This window comes from Peromyscus eremicus, chromosome 9 (assembly GCF_949786415.1).
Source record: "Peromyscus eremicus chromosome 9, PerEre_H2_v1, whole genome shotgun sequence".
Classification (NCBI taxonomy): Eukaryota; Metazoa; Chordata; class Mammalia; order Rodentia; family Cricetidae; genus Peromyscus; species Peromyscus eremicus.
This window is the reverse complement of record NC_081425.1, coordinates 103194772-103207325: the sequence shown is the minus strand read 5'-3', so window position 1 is coordinate 103207325 and position 12554 is coordinate 103194772. Positions and strand designations below refer to the sequence as shown.

At 43.5% G+C, this 12554-nt stretch overlaps 1 pseudogene; it reads left to right on the top strand.

Annotated features, from left to right (window-relative positions):
• The first annotated feature begins 252 nt into the window (after window positions 1–252).
• On the top strand, window positions 253–12198 carry LOC131919096 (TGF-beta receptor type-1-like; annotated as a pseudogene).
• Window positions 12199–12554: the final 356 nt, after the last annotated feature.

The window sequence follows — 12554 nt, the reverse complement described above, 5'->3', positions numbered from 1 at the left end:
AGAAGGTTGAACATGGGGCCTCACAGTAGGTAAGCACACTAACACCGAGTCCTCTTTCCTTTCCTTTTTTGTTATGAGTCTCACTACATAGCTCAGACTGCTCTTGAACTTGCAGTTGAACTTGAATTTGTGATCCTCAGACCTTAGCACCTGTGGTATCTGGGATTACAGGTCTGTACCACCAAGTCTAGTCATAAATCAAATACTTATTGAGTTATGTCTTAAGGTGGATTTTTAAAACCATTTGAAAGGATGAATGGTGCTGGTGAGTCGGCAGGCATGGTGGAAAAGTTACGAGCCACGGCTATGACTACCCGAGTTAGAAAGAGCTTTATTAGAAAGAAACCAGGCCTGGAGAGAGGAAAGATGGCGGGAGCAGAGCAGAGAGGAAACAGAAAGAGGAGCACAGAGAGAGAGGGTGGGGGTCCGTGTGCGGCTTTTTAAGGCAGAGATTGCATGACCACATGGTGGTACACAGTCGCCTGCACCCCCGATGATGTAAGATGTTAGACCCAGAAGAGGGAGAGCAGGCTCCTAACATTCCAGAATTTTGCTTATTATAAAAAGTAAGTAAATAGGAATATGGACATTGTTTCTCCTGGAAAAACTGCTTCCAGCTGACTTGGGCATTGGTTGGCTCTTAGGGGGAATGGGGAAGGGGGTCTTCCAAGGTAGACAGGTGTCTTGGGATGGTAGATAAGGTTGTCCTGCTGTTCTGGAGCCGTCCATTCCTCTTAGCTTGGCACCCTGGCCACTTTTGTGTCTGACAGGATGCTGATGAGACAGGAAAGGCCTGAAGTAGATCCGATATGTCCAGATAGGTTTAAGCTGGTTTCTGAAGCTTGGGAAAAAATTTGAACATGTTAAGAAGCAGCCATGAGAAGATTAGTGACCATTTGTGGTGTTTAGTACTCTGCTTGTATTGGTTAGTGTTAATGAGAGAGACAGAGAGATTGGAACATGTTAAGCTTTATCAGAGACAGATTGTTTAAGGTACCTGTTTCCTTTAATAGTTTATCATCCAGGAGACAGGTGATCAATCGTTAAAAGCATTTAACAGTAATAGATGGTTATATTAAAGTCTGTTTTTATAGAGCACAGATTAAAGTCTGTTTTTGTAGAGCCCAGACACTTTTGAGTCTGGGGGTTTAAATACCTTTTAGCTGTTACAGTTTCTTACTTTATGATCTCTGGACTCCTGTTCTGTGGTGGTCTTGTACCATTAGCTGAGCAGTGAGTTAGAACAGGGAACTGGGAAGAGAAAAGCTTGTGATGCATGAGAACTTATTTCTTTGGAATTAGGGACAAGGCAAAGATCAGGGCCCTGTAAGCACAGGCAGGTGGGTCTAGAGTGAGGCACATGGAAGGGAGCAATGAAATGAAAGCTCCTATCTTAGCTGGAAATCTTTTACCATTAAGTAATCCTGAAAGTGCAACTAAATCTGGTGAGGTCCTCCCTACCCCAACAATAGGAAAACAAGGAGAGGTGACATCCTAAAACTCCCAGGACCAGGTCAATGGCTCTGGTGTCTAGAAGGAAAGAAATAGATCACTTCTCTGCTGCGTTCTGGGTTTCCTGCAAGTCTGTAGCCAAGCCTAGGTCTGCTGGAGGTCTTAGCTTGATGTTTCCATGCCATCTTGGTGCCTGGGGGCAGTCAGCTCACCAATTGTCTTTCTAGGTGGCACTTTTAACAAGGCTACTGATGGCCTGGCAGGGAATTCACTAGCCCATGGCTTTTTTCCTCACTTAAAATGGGGAACCAACAGCTTTTGGGAGCCAGGGTGTGCCAGCATTTGGCAATTTTGTCCCCGGGTTTTTTTTTATCTCTTCCCTGGCACACCTTGAATGCCACAGATGATACTTTTGCCTGTGGGGTCAGGAGCCTTGCTCTCCAGATGATTAAGTTTTAGTCAGGGAGGTCTGGGGAACAAGAGACAGATTTTACTCTGTGTCTTGATTTTTTTTTTTCTTTGATGTTTGCTGGCTTGAGGACAGCTTTTGGAAGACTTGCCTGAAGGCAGGCTATAAACTGATCTCCCGCTCAAGAGCCATCCTGACTATTGTGAACTTACTTGCATGGATCTTAGCCTGCTTCCAGACCCATCTGTGCCTCTCACAGGCAGCTTGAGAATGAATGGGAGGAGTTAAGGTGAGTTAGGGTAAGAGTCAGTAGAAGCAACCCACACAACAGTAGAGAGCCCTCCCAGTCCTTCAGGAGTTAAGGTGAGGTGAGCTAAAGCCCACCCACTGTCGGAAAGCGGAAAGCAGAAGTCAGATAGACAGCAGTGGTTGCACATGGCAGAGAAAACTTCAGAAATGGAGAGGGAGAAGGGTTCAGAGCTTTAGGAGAAAGCTTGGGTATAAAGTAACTTTTTATTTGCCTGTTCACTGGCAGAAGTTCCCACAAAGTTGTTATGCCACCAGATTTACTGGTATCCGCCAAATTTACTAGTATCTGCCCCTTTGTCCCATGGCTGCAGCCGAGAGAAAAATAAAAAATTAAAAAAACAAACTGGGATCAGACTCCAATCCCAGGCATCCCTGAGGCAAGGAGAAGGATCTATGAATCAGCACAAGTTATTCCTGTCTTCATCAAGAGAGGGAAAGGGCTGGGAGTGTACATAGCACGTGGACCACCAGGTGGTCCAACAGCGTTGACCTCCTCCTCAGGAGAGAAAATGTGTCCTTGCCAGAGCAGCCAGAGGACCACATAGCACGTGGACCACCAGGTGGTCCAACAGCGTTGACCTCCTCCTCAGGAGAGAAAATGTGTCCTTGCCAGAGCAGCCAGAGGACCACATAGCACGTGGACCACCAGGTGGTCCAACAGCGTTGACCTCCTCCTCAGGAGAGAAAATGTGTCCTTGTCAGAGCAGCCAGAGGGCCACTCCCAGGGGGTCCGGCGCACGAGGAATATAGGTCAGGCTGTAGAGCCACATGCAGTGGAGGACTCGGTGGGGGTTGGGGGGACAGGAGCCGCTGGGGGCAGCAACCAGCACAGTCCCGACTATACTGTGGTTGCAGCCCTGGCGGTGGGTGGGTCGCAGGCCCTCCGTATAGAGTTGCCACAACACTCAGCCCTGGATTCTGGGTATGAAGAGAACTTCCTATCAGAGATCCGAGTCCAGGCACCAATGAAAGGATGTACAGTGCTGGCGGGTCGGCAGGCACGAAAAATTACAAGCCATGGCTGTGACTACCAGAGTTAGAAAGAGCTTTATTAGAAAGAAACCAGGCCTGGAGAGACAGAAAGATGGTGGGAGCCAAGCAGAGAGGAAACAGAAAGAGGAGCACAGAGAGAGAGGGTGGGGGTCCGTGTGCGGCTTTTTAAGGCAGAGGTTGCATGACCACATTGGTGGTACCCAGTGCGCCCGCGCCCCCCGATGATGTAAGATGTTAGACCCGGAAGAGTGAGAGCAGGATCCCAATATCATTAATGCTAATTTTTAACATTAATATAAAAATCATGTACACAGCATATGAATACATGCACAATTACATGTGGTATATACTATACTATTTAAGAAATAACAAAATATTTTAATGAGCAGAAACATTACTTGAGGAATAACCCTGCTCAGAGAAATGTACTAACATTTTTTTGCATTCATTACACAGTGAAAAGTTACATACTGCTTGAAGAAAACTATACAATTTCAATGCTATGTACACATTCCAATATGAAGTTTATTACTTAGTATATAATACCACTAAATCATATTTGTGTATGTATTATGTGTAAGATAATACACCATCTGAACCAAGAACTTTTTAACATTGGAAAAAGAAGAAAGGATTTCTTTATAAAAATTACATATTCTAAACACAGATTTTTATACACAAGCATGCTCTCTGTGGAAAACCTTTCCCAGAAGTCACTTGCATTCAGTAATTCCCTTCTCTTTTCAGGGACACTTTTTGAGGGTTTTTAGCTTGTACACTTTCAATTGGCAGCCATTTATGTCTTTAAGATCTTTATCAGGAGAAGTTTTGTCACAATTAATCAATTTGTATCATGATTTCAAAGCTTGCACATACACACAACAGTAACCCCTCTCCTTCCAGACAAATAAGAATATACTGATAGTTTCCCAGCTGATAAAAATAAGCTGCTTTACTGTCCGGTGGTTAAAATTGAGTGCTCATGTCAACTTAAAAGGTAAGAATACGTTTTGAAAAATCATTCCGGTTTTTATGGTACCAGCACATAATCCCTGCCACTTGGGATGCTGAAGCAGGAAAATCCAAGGCTGAACTTCAAGGCCAGCCTTGGGCATAGAGTTCAAGACCAGCCTTGGCAACAGAATGAGACCCTATTTCAAAATCAAATGTTAAAAGACTGGGGTGGTGAATGTTTCCCAGTGGCTAGCACATGTATGAAGTCCTCCAGTGACACAGAACTAATCAGTTAGTTAATTAAAAAGTAAGAACACACCGTTAGTCTAACAATGTAGCAACATCTCAAGAAACTGGGGCTGCTATGGAGATCTGCTCCCCTCAGTGGCTAAATTTGACACTTTAGGTTGCTGTTTATACCTCTGCCCTTTGTGCCTTCACTAGTTAAGATGCAACAGGAAATCAAAAAGTACTTATGCCATTAAGTGCTATGTAACAACCAAATCCATTTATTTTAATGATTAGAAATAAACATTATAGAAACACAATTATAGTAATTATATTTCCAGTAACTGTGTTTTAGTGAAAATTTCATTAGTATAAAAATTACTGCTAAAATTTAGCAAATTAAAAATGTTTCAAATTCAAAGAGGACCTTTTTTTTCTAATGCAAAATAGAAGATTTTTAATAGAAAAATCAAGATTGGGAACTAGAAAATGATAAAATATTAAGAAGAAATCACACAATGTTTATATTTTTAACACAGTCTGCAGAAATGCTAAAAGGTAAGAAAAATGTGTTAGTAGTAATCATTTATATTAGGGAATATATGTTGAAAGCTAAGAACTCATAGCTCCCTCACTAATGGAGCACAGCATGGATTATTTTCTAACTCCATCTCAACTATAATTGAGGAATTTCAGAGCACACTGGTTGAGGAAGCAATCACTAAAATGAATGTTCTTGCTGCTTCTAAGCTCACCCACCATGCTATCTGAACGGTTTCTCTGACAGACAACCTGCCTCAAACAGGAACGTTTCCTTCCAGGACAGAACAGGTAAGATGCTCTCAGGAACTTAGTAAGCACAAATCTCCAAGTGGTGAGAAGGCAGACAAGGATTCCACAGAGGAAGCTCTTGGAGGATTCAGACATATGTGAATCCCTTCTGTGGCCTGTGATTCTTTGACAAGCCCAGGAAACCATTACCAAACCCAGTGTCATCCCAGGGAGCATCTCCTCTCGCCTTTCTCCTTGGTACAGGCCAAGTTAATTCTGTGTCTCAGTGGGAGATGTGTCCCTGTCATTGTTACAAAGCCCACTCCTTCCTCCATTGAATGGTCTTGGTACCCCATCAACCATCAAAACTATTTCTCCTTTGATGTGGGGCTCCTGTCCTGCACTTCCTGTTCTATAACATCGGTGGCCATCTGAGCTCCAAATGACCTACTGTAACTGCACTAAGTTTTCAAAACCAGGAATTTGAGTCTCTCAATTTTGTATTTCTTTTCTAGATTATTTTGACTAGTCAAGCTCCCTTGAAATCCAACTAGATTTTTAAGATGCCTGACTGCTTTTCATATTAAATTCCTTCTTTTTTCTTTTTAATGGGGTCTCACATAGTCCAGTGTGCTGGTTAAACTGTCAACTTGACCCAACCTCGAATCACCTGGGAAGAGAGTCTCAGTGAGGTATTGCTTAGATCAGGTTGGCTTGTGGGCATGTCTGTGAGGGAATTTTCTTCATTGTGCTAATTAAAGTGAGAAGGCCCACTGTCAATGGGGCAGCACAACTTTATAGGCTGAGCCCTGAATTGTGCAAGTGTAGAGAAAGTGCTTTGAGCAATAAGCATGCACACATTTACTTCTTCATGCTCTTAACTGTGGGTGTGATGTGGACCAGCTGTTTCAAGTTCCTGTCACTTTAACTTCCCCTTCCAATTTACCATGGATGGTAATTTGGAATTCTAGGCTAAAATAAATCCCTTCTCCCCAAGTTGCTTTCTGTCAGATGTATTTTATCACAGCAACAGAAATTAAACTAAAACACACAGTCTGGCTTTGAACTATTTGTGCATCTAAGGATAATGCCCCTTCCTGGACTTCCCAAGTGTGAGTGCTGGGATTATATATGTGCACCACCATGCTCTATATGCACATATCATATGGTGCTGGGAACTGCACCCAACACTCCACGGATGCTAGGCAAGGGTTCCACCAATGAATATCCCTAGGCCTTTATATTCAATTCTAATGTAGAGCTAGTCATAAATTATTGAAGCATAGCTGGGCATAGTAGCCATGCCTGCCTCCCAGCGATCTGAGGATGAGACAGGAGGATTACATGTTCCAAGCCACCCTAGGGTACATAGCAAAATCTTATCTAAAAACAAACAAATAAATAAAGCAAAAGGAAACTAGTCAAAAAGCCTGGCAATTTTCTTCATTTAGCAGAAGTCTAATTATTTTGTCAGGATATTACTTTAGAAGAACGGCAGTGAGATTAAGGTATTTCAGTAGCTGAATGTACAGAACATAAAGACAAGTACATGTAGATCAGTAGACTTCTGCAGATAATTCACTAGGCCGGGCCTTTTATTCTCGTTCAGCGGATTCTACTACACTAACATCCGCAGCGTACTCTCAGGGCTTGAGCCTGGTGGTTGTCAAAAAGTTCCAGGAATAAGACAGAGGCACAGTCACCTACCCTAAGATTTCTCCTATCTGCTGGGAGGGCTGGAAGATGGCCAGTCTCAACTTTCTGTCCTTTCCCTGAATTTGCTAGAAACACACTTTGTGCAAGGACTGTGCCTTTTGTGGGACAGCCACTTCAGTGAACAGGGCCACAAGATGATGGTTTCCCTCACCTCTAGTCTGGACTCCTATCCCGACTCTTGGGCCTGCCACACAGCCTGTTTAGGCTACACCACAGTTCTGCTTTCTCTTGTGCTCAACCTGCTTCCTGCCTTTCCTTCCCCTCCCTCACCTTCCACTCCAGAGTTTTTGGTCTCAAGGGCATTCACCAATAAACTTTTTGCATGCTAATGCATACCCTCTCAAGCCCAATTCCTAGGGAACACAGCTGACAATACACAAACTGTCATCTGTGACCACACCAACAGCACACTATGGAAGAGTCTCATGAACAAACACAAGGGAAGCCTTGCTGCACAGTGAAGATCATCAGTCCACAGATGACACAAGACCATCTTTAACAGAGGCATCTAAGGAAGGAAGGAATGCCGAGTTCTTTGTCTTGTTCTAGATCTGTATTGGTCTTTGTTCTGATTTCAGTAAGATAATGTCCCAAAAGTTGAAATTAGCTATTTATAATGGCTTGCGAGTCTTTGAATTGTATCACCACCTAGACCTGTCATTCAGCCTTCATGGGTTGATTCGGTACTTTGTAAGTGGTCCATCACTGCCCACTACAAAGACAACAGCTTGAAATAGGAGTGTCTGCAATCACAGACTGACACTCAGGTGGGAGAGCACTTTGTGGAGTCGTCTTGACATTATCTTGTAGCATGAATCCTAATTGGTCTTAATAATAAAAACCTGGAGTCAGATGTCAAGGCGAAAACTGGAAGATCAGAGAAGCAGAGCAGCCAGCCCCTAGAAAGACTCCTTACCTCTAGGAATCCTCAGCCTGAAAAGGGAGCTGAGCTCCTGCCTCCTCCCTCCTTACATTCCTTTCTCCACCCAGCCATATCACTTCCTGTCTCCACTCCCTAGGGCTGGGATCAAAGGTGTGTGCCGCCACTGCCTGGCCTCTGTGGCTAACTAGTGGCTTAGCTCTGCACTCTGATCTTCAGGCAAGCTTTGTTGGATCACAAATAAAATATCACCACATTTTCCTTTAGGAACTCATAGAAAGACTTGGTCTTGTCTACAGTCATGTGGAACTCAGCATCTCACTCTGCCTTTCAATGGGGAGTCCACTTCTCTCCACCATGGCATCAAGGCTGTGGCACACACATCCTTGTTGCAACTCATGGTTTATACAGATCAGCTCTGTTCACATAGGGGTCTAACTAGGATGTGAAACAAGAGGGACCAGGGAAGTACCATCCTCACTAGCCACAAGGTTCTCTCTGGGAAACTGATGCAATGCTTTCTTCTATAGGCCTGCAATTCTCACCCATGTCCAGTGGTTCACAGCTGCCTGTAATTCCAACTCCGGGAGATGCAATGCCTCGGGTCTCCACACACATACACATAATTTAAAAGAAGCAAATCTTTAAAGAAAATAATAAATAAAGGTCTCATAGGGGGTGAGTTTTTGAAGAAAGATAAAATAATCCTCAAAACAGAGGAAATATAGGACAAAAGTTTACATACTACACTTTTGAAAAAATATGTAACTAGAAATGTGTTTTTATATTAAGACTTAAATTTTAATTTCTGAAAAGCACTTCGTTTAGTACAACATACTAAGACCTGAGCACCTGATACCTGAACATGTCTAAGTCTCCTTGTCTCCAAGGACAAGGCAAAGTTTCTTAGTGCTAATAAATCTATTCCTTTGCTCTCCTGCTGTGCACATTAAGGTTCATCAAGTGAACTGCTGTTCAGAAGGCCATGGGGCGTGTTTAGTTAATTAGTTGAGTCATAAAACAACAGCTATGGTGGAAATCAATGATTGGTTAACAATCGTAACCGCAGTTCATGGTCAGCAAGCAACCTGACTGACCTTTCCCTAAAGATACACTATACTCAAGATCAATAAAAACAGAAGATACAAGTGTGCTATTGAACGGCAATCTGTCCAATGGATTGCTTTCTACTGCACTAGAAAAAAAATCAGTAAAGGAGCTATGAGGACCTGTTTCCTATAAAACTGGCCTGAAAATTGCCAGGGGGGAAAAAAGCAACACTTCTTTTCTTTCTGTATGTCTATGTGTTCTTGACTTAGTGTATCTGTCTGTTTGTTTATGTTTGTCTGTGCCTGTGTGTATATGTGCCTGTATGAATAATATAGGAAGAGAGCAGTGTTCTCCAAACACAGCCCCACACCAGCGCCATCATATGGGACTATGCAAATATTAGACATGCAAATATTGTGTATGTGTGTGTTTATGTCTTTGTGTATCAGTCCCTCCACCCCCTTCTGAGTGTGTGTGTGTGTGTGTGTGTGTGTGTGTGTGTGTGTGTGTGTATCTATATGCGGGACTATTTGCATGGCTGTATAATACGAGTACAGAGCAGTGTTTTTGGAGTGTGGCCCACACCAGCCTTACCATGTGGGAATATATTAGAATTGGCAATCTTGTCTCTCTCTCCTACCTCAAAGGTATTAAATCAGAAACTGGGGTTCACCCCACAATGTAGCTTTAATCAACTTTCCCATGGCTTTGATGTGCTGCTACTGCATGTGGTGCACATCACTTTTAACTACATGCTGTCATTCCTGCAACTACTCAGGGCTGGCAAATTGTCTTTTGCCTTTGGAATTCAGTAGGGAATTGCGATGGCTTTTATCATATGGGATAGCAGTGATAGGCCAGTGCCATGGTCCTGGGCAGAATTCACCAAGGCAGAACCATTGACAGTGTAGTAGATACATTGTAGTACAGCTGCAGAGGACAAGCCAGGAGAGAAGCTGTCTACACAGGCATATTAAGAGCTGATTTTAAGAAGTAGTTAGACCTAGCAGTCAGGCCCTGGTGTGATGGTTGTTTAGGTCTTATTAGACAGGATACTTTTAACTTTTCTTAACTAACAAACATCTGCTAATTCCAGATCAGACCCACTTAAATCTAGCTTGGGCAAGGAATGAGTTTGACTAGGGTTACCTACAGGAGCACACTTGACTACTGACAGGAACAGGTGTTTTACATCACCAAAGGATCCTTCCTCTAGTGGCTGGTGACAGCTTATACACCTGAAGAGGACTGGGGCCTTGTGAGCCCTCCCTCCATCCACAACAGAACACTAGTGGACCAATCTTCTATAGGTCTCATGCTCAGAGTTAGAGCTCCTGGGAGTTTCAGGGGTTAATGACCACATGCCCTAATGACAGAGTTCCACAAGAGACACCTGTGTGGGGCCCATAGGTGGATGGCCAAGTAGATCTCTCATTTTTTTTTTTTTTTGCTGAGGAGTTTCATAGTACGAGTTGTTGCTTATAGGGACTGACTCTGTGGGGCAGTTTGGGATTTTCTTCCGTGGTGTCATGACACCCTAAAACAGATGGAAGCCAGGGCTTGGTAAGGTTCATTCTTTTGGGTGCTGCTTCAAGGCAATTGTATCCTTGCCCCAAATACATCCATCTCAGAATGGCATCTACCCCTTTTTTCCTTTTCCTTCCCACTGTGGCCAGGGGTGGGGAGCTGGACATGGCAGCCCAACCCAATCACACGATGGAAGGGAGCTGAAGTGGGAAGTGTCCCCTTGACCTGAGATGCAAAGCATACGCAGTTAGGTTCAGTGCCGAAGCTGTTCTTCAGAGGCCTTCTTTTAACTTACATTTTATTTATTTATTTTGACAACTTGACATGTATACCACATGCTGTGATCACATTCACCCCTCAGTGCCCTCTTTTATCTCCCTTCAACTCCTGTTGACTCCCCTCTGTAGACAAATTGCTAAACAGTCTTATTAAATAAAAGACCCAGAGCCAGATATAGGGGTGAGAACCTGAGAGATCAGAGGAATAGGAAAAGCCACAAGCTAACCTCACCTCACTGACACCCCAGTCTCCAAAGACAAAGACACACTTCCTGTATACCTATACCCATATGCCTTTCTGTTCTGCAATCTCAATTCCTCTCTCCACCCAGCTACATCACTTCCTCTTTCTGCCCAGCACTGTCACTTCCTGTCTGTACAGACCTCCACACCTTTATGGTTAACTAACGTTGGAATTAAAGGCATGTGCCACAATTCCTGGCTCTGTTCCCAATGTGGCCTTGAACTCACAGAGATCTGGGTGGATCTCTTCCTCCTGAATGCTAGGATTAAAGGTGTGTGCTACCATTGCCTGACTTCTATGTTTACTATAGTGGCTGTTTTTTTCCTCTGATCCTCAGATAAGCTTTATTAGGGTACATAGATAAAATATCACCACATTTCCCCCTTTTTGTCTAAAAAATAAATAAAAATTAAATTAAATTAAATAAAGGTGAGGTTGGCTGTGGCTTTTCCTATTTCTCTGATCTTTCAGCATTTACCCCAATACCCGGCTCTGGGTTTTCTATTAATAAAATCATCTAAGGTTCATGTTACACTTGGCATCCAACTTGTGGGGTACAAATTCACAAAAAAGCCACTTGCCTGTGGCCTTATAGTCCCCAGCTCAGGCTTGAGCTGCACGCAGCTGGTTGTGGTAGTACACACTGGTAGAATTTGCTGAAGGAACCAGAGGCAGGACAATCCCGAGTTTGAGGCCAGCCTGGGAGGCTTGCTGAGGAGAAGCTGGGGCTGGGGCTGGGCCAGGCCACAAATGGTGGCAGTGGAACCATGTAGATTGCAGCTGCTGCTCCATGTTGCTGGCTGCTTCTCATAGTGTTGGTGGCAGCGATGCTGCTACCTGGGACAAAGGCTTTACCACTGCTTGTTCAGTGAACAATTGCCAGGACCGTCATGTTACAAGAAAGAATTGGCAAAGGTCAGTTTGGAGAAGTTTGGCGAGGCAAGTGGCAGGGAGAAGTTGTTGCTGTGAAGATATTCTCTTCTAAGGAAGAACATTCGTGGTTCCTAGAGGCAGAGCTTTATTAGATTGTGGTGATACACATGAAAACACCCCAGGATTTATAGCAGCAGACAACAAAGACAATGGCACATGGACTCAGCTGTGACTGGTGTCAGATTACCATGAGCATGGATCCCTCTTTGATTACTTGAATAGATACACTGTTACAGTGGTAGGGATGATCAAACTTGCTCTATCCACAGCAAGCAGTCTTGCCCATCTTCACATGGAGATTGTTGGTACCCAAGGAAAGCCAGCTATTGCTCACAGAGATTTGAAATCAAAGAATATCTTGGTGAAGAAGAATGGAACCTGTTGTATTGCAAACTTGGGACCGGCTGTGAGACACGATTCTGCCACAGATAAAATTGATACTGCTCCAAACCACAGAAGAAACAAAAAGAAAAAAAAATTCTGCAGGGAACCATGACCACGCCTAACAGTGACTTTGAAATCTCCAAAAAGATGACAGGATTCCACAATGATGGTTCCACATAGACTATGATAAAGCCGTTAAGCTGATTAATACCACCCAAAGATCAGCTTCGGACTACAAACTGCTCAGGACAATTTCGAGATGGCTAGCTGAGATGATCCAGTTTCCCAGACTACTCAAGCAAGGACTTAAATCAAGCCCTGCACTTTCCTATTATGCAGAGACTGGACAAACTATACAGCTAACTCTCCCAGGACTTGACAATTAACCCAAAAACTTTTCTTTTCAGGATTCCCTAAAGATGCCTT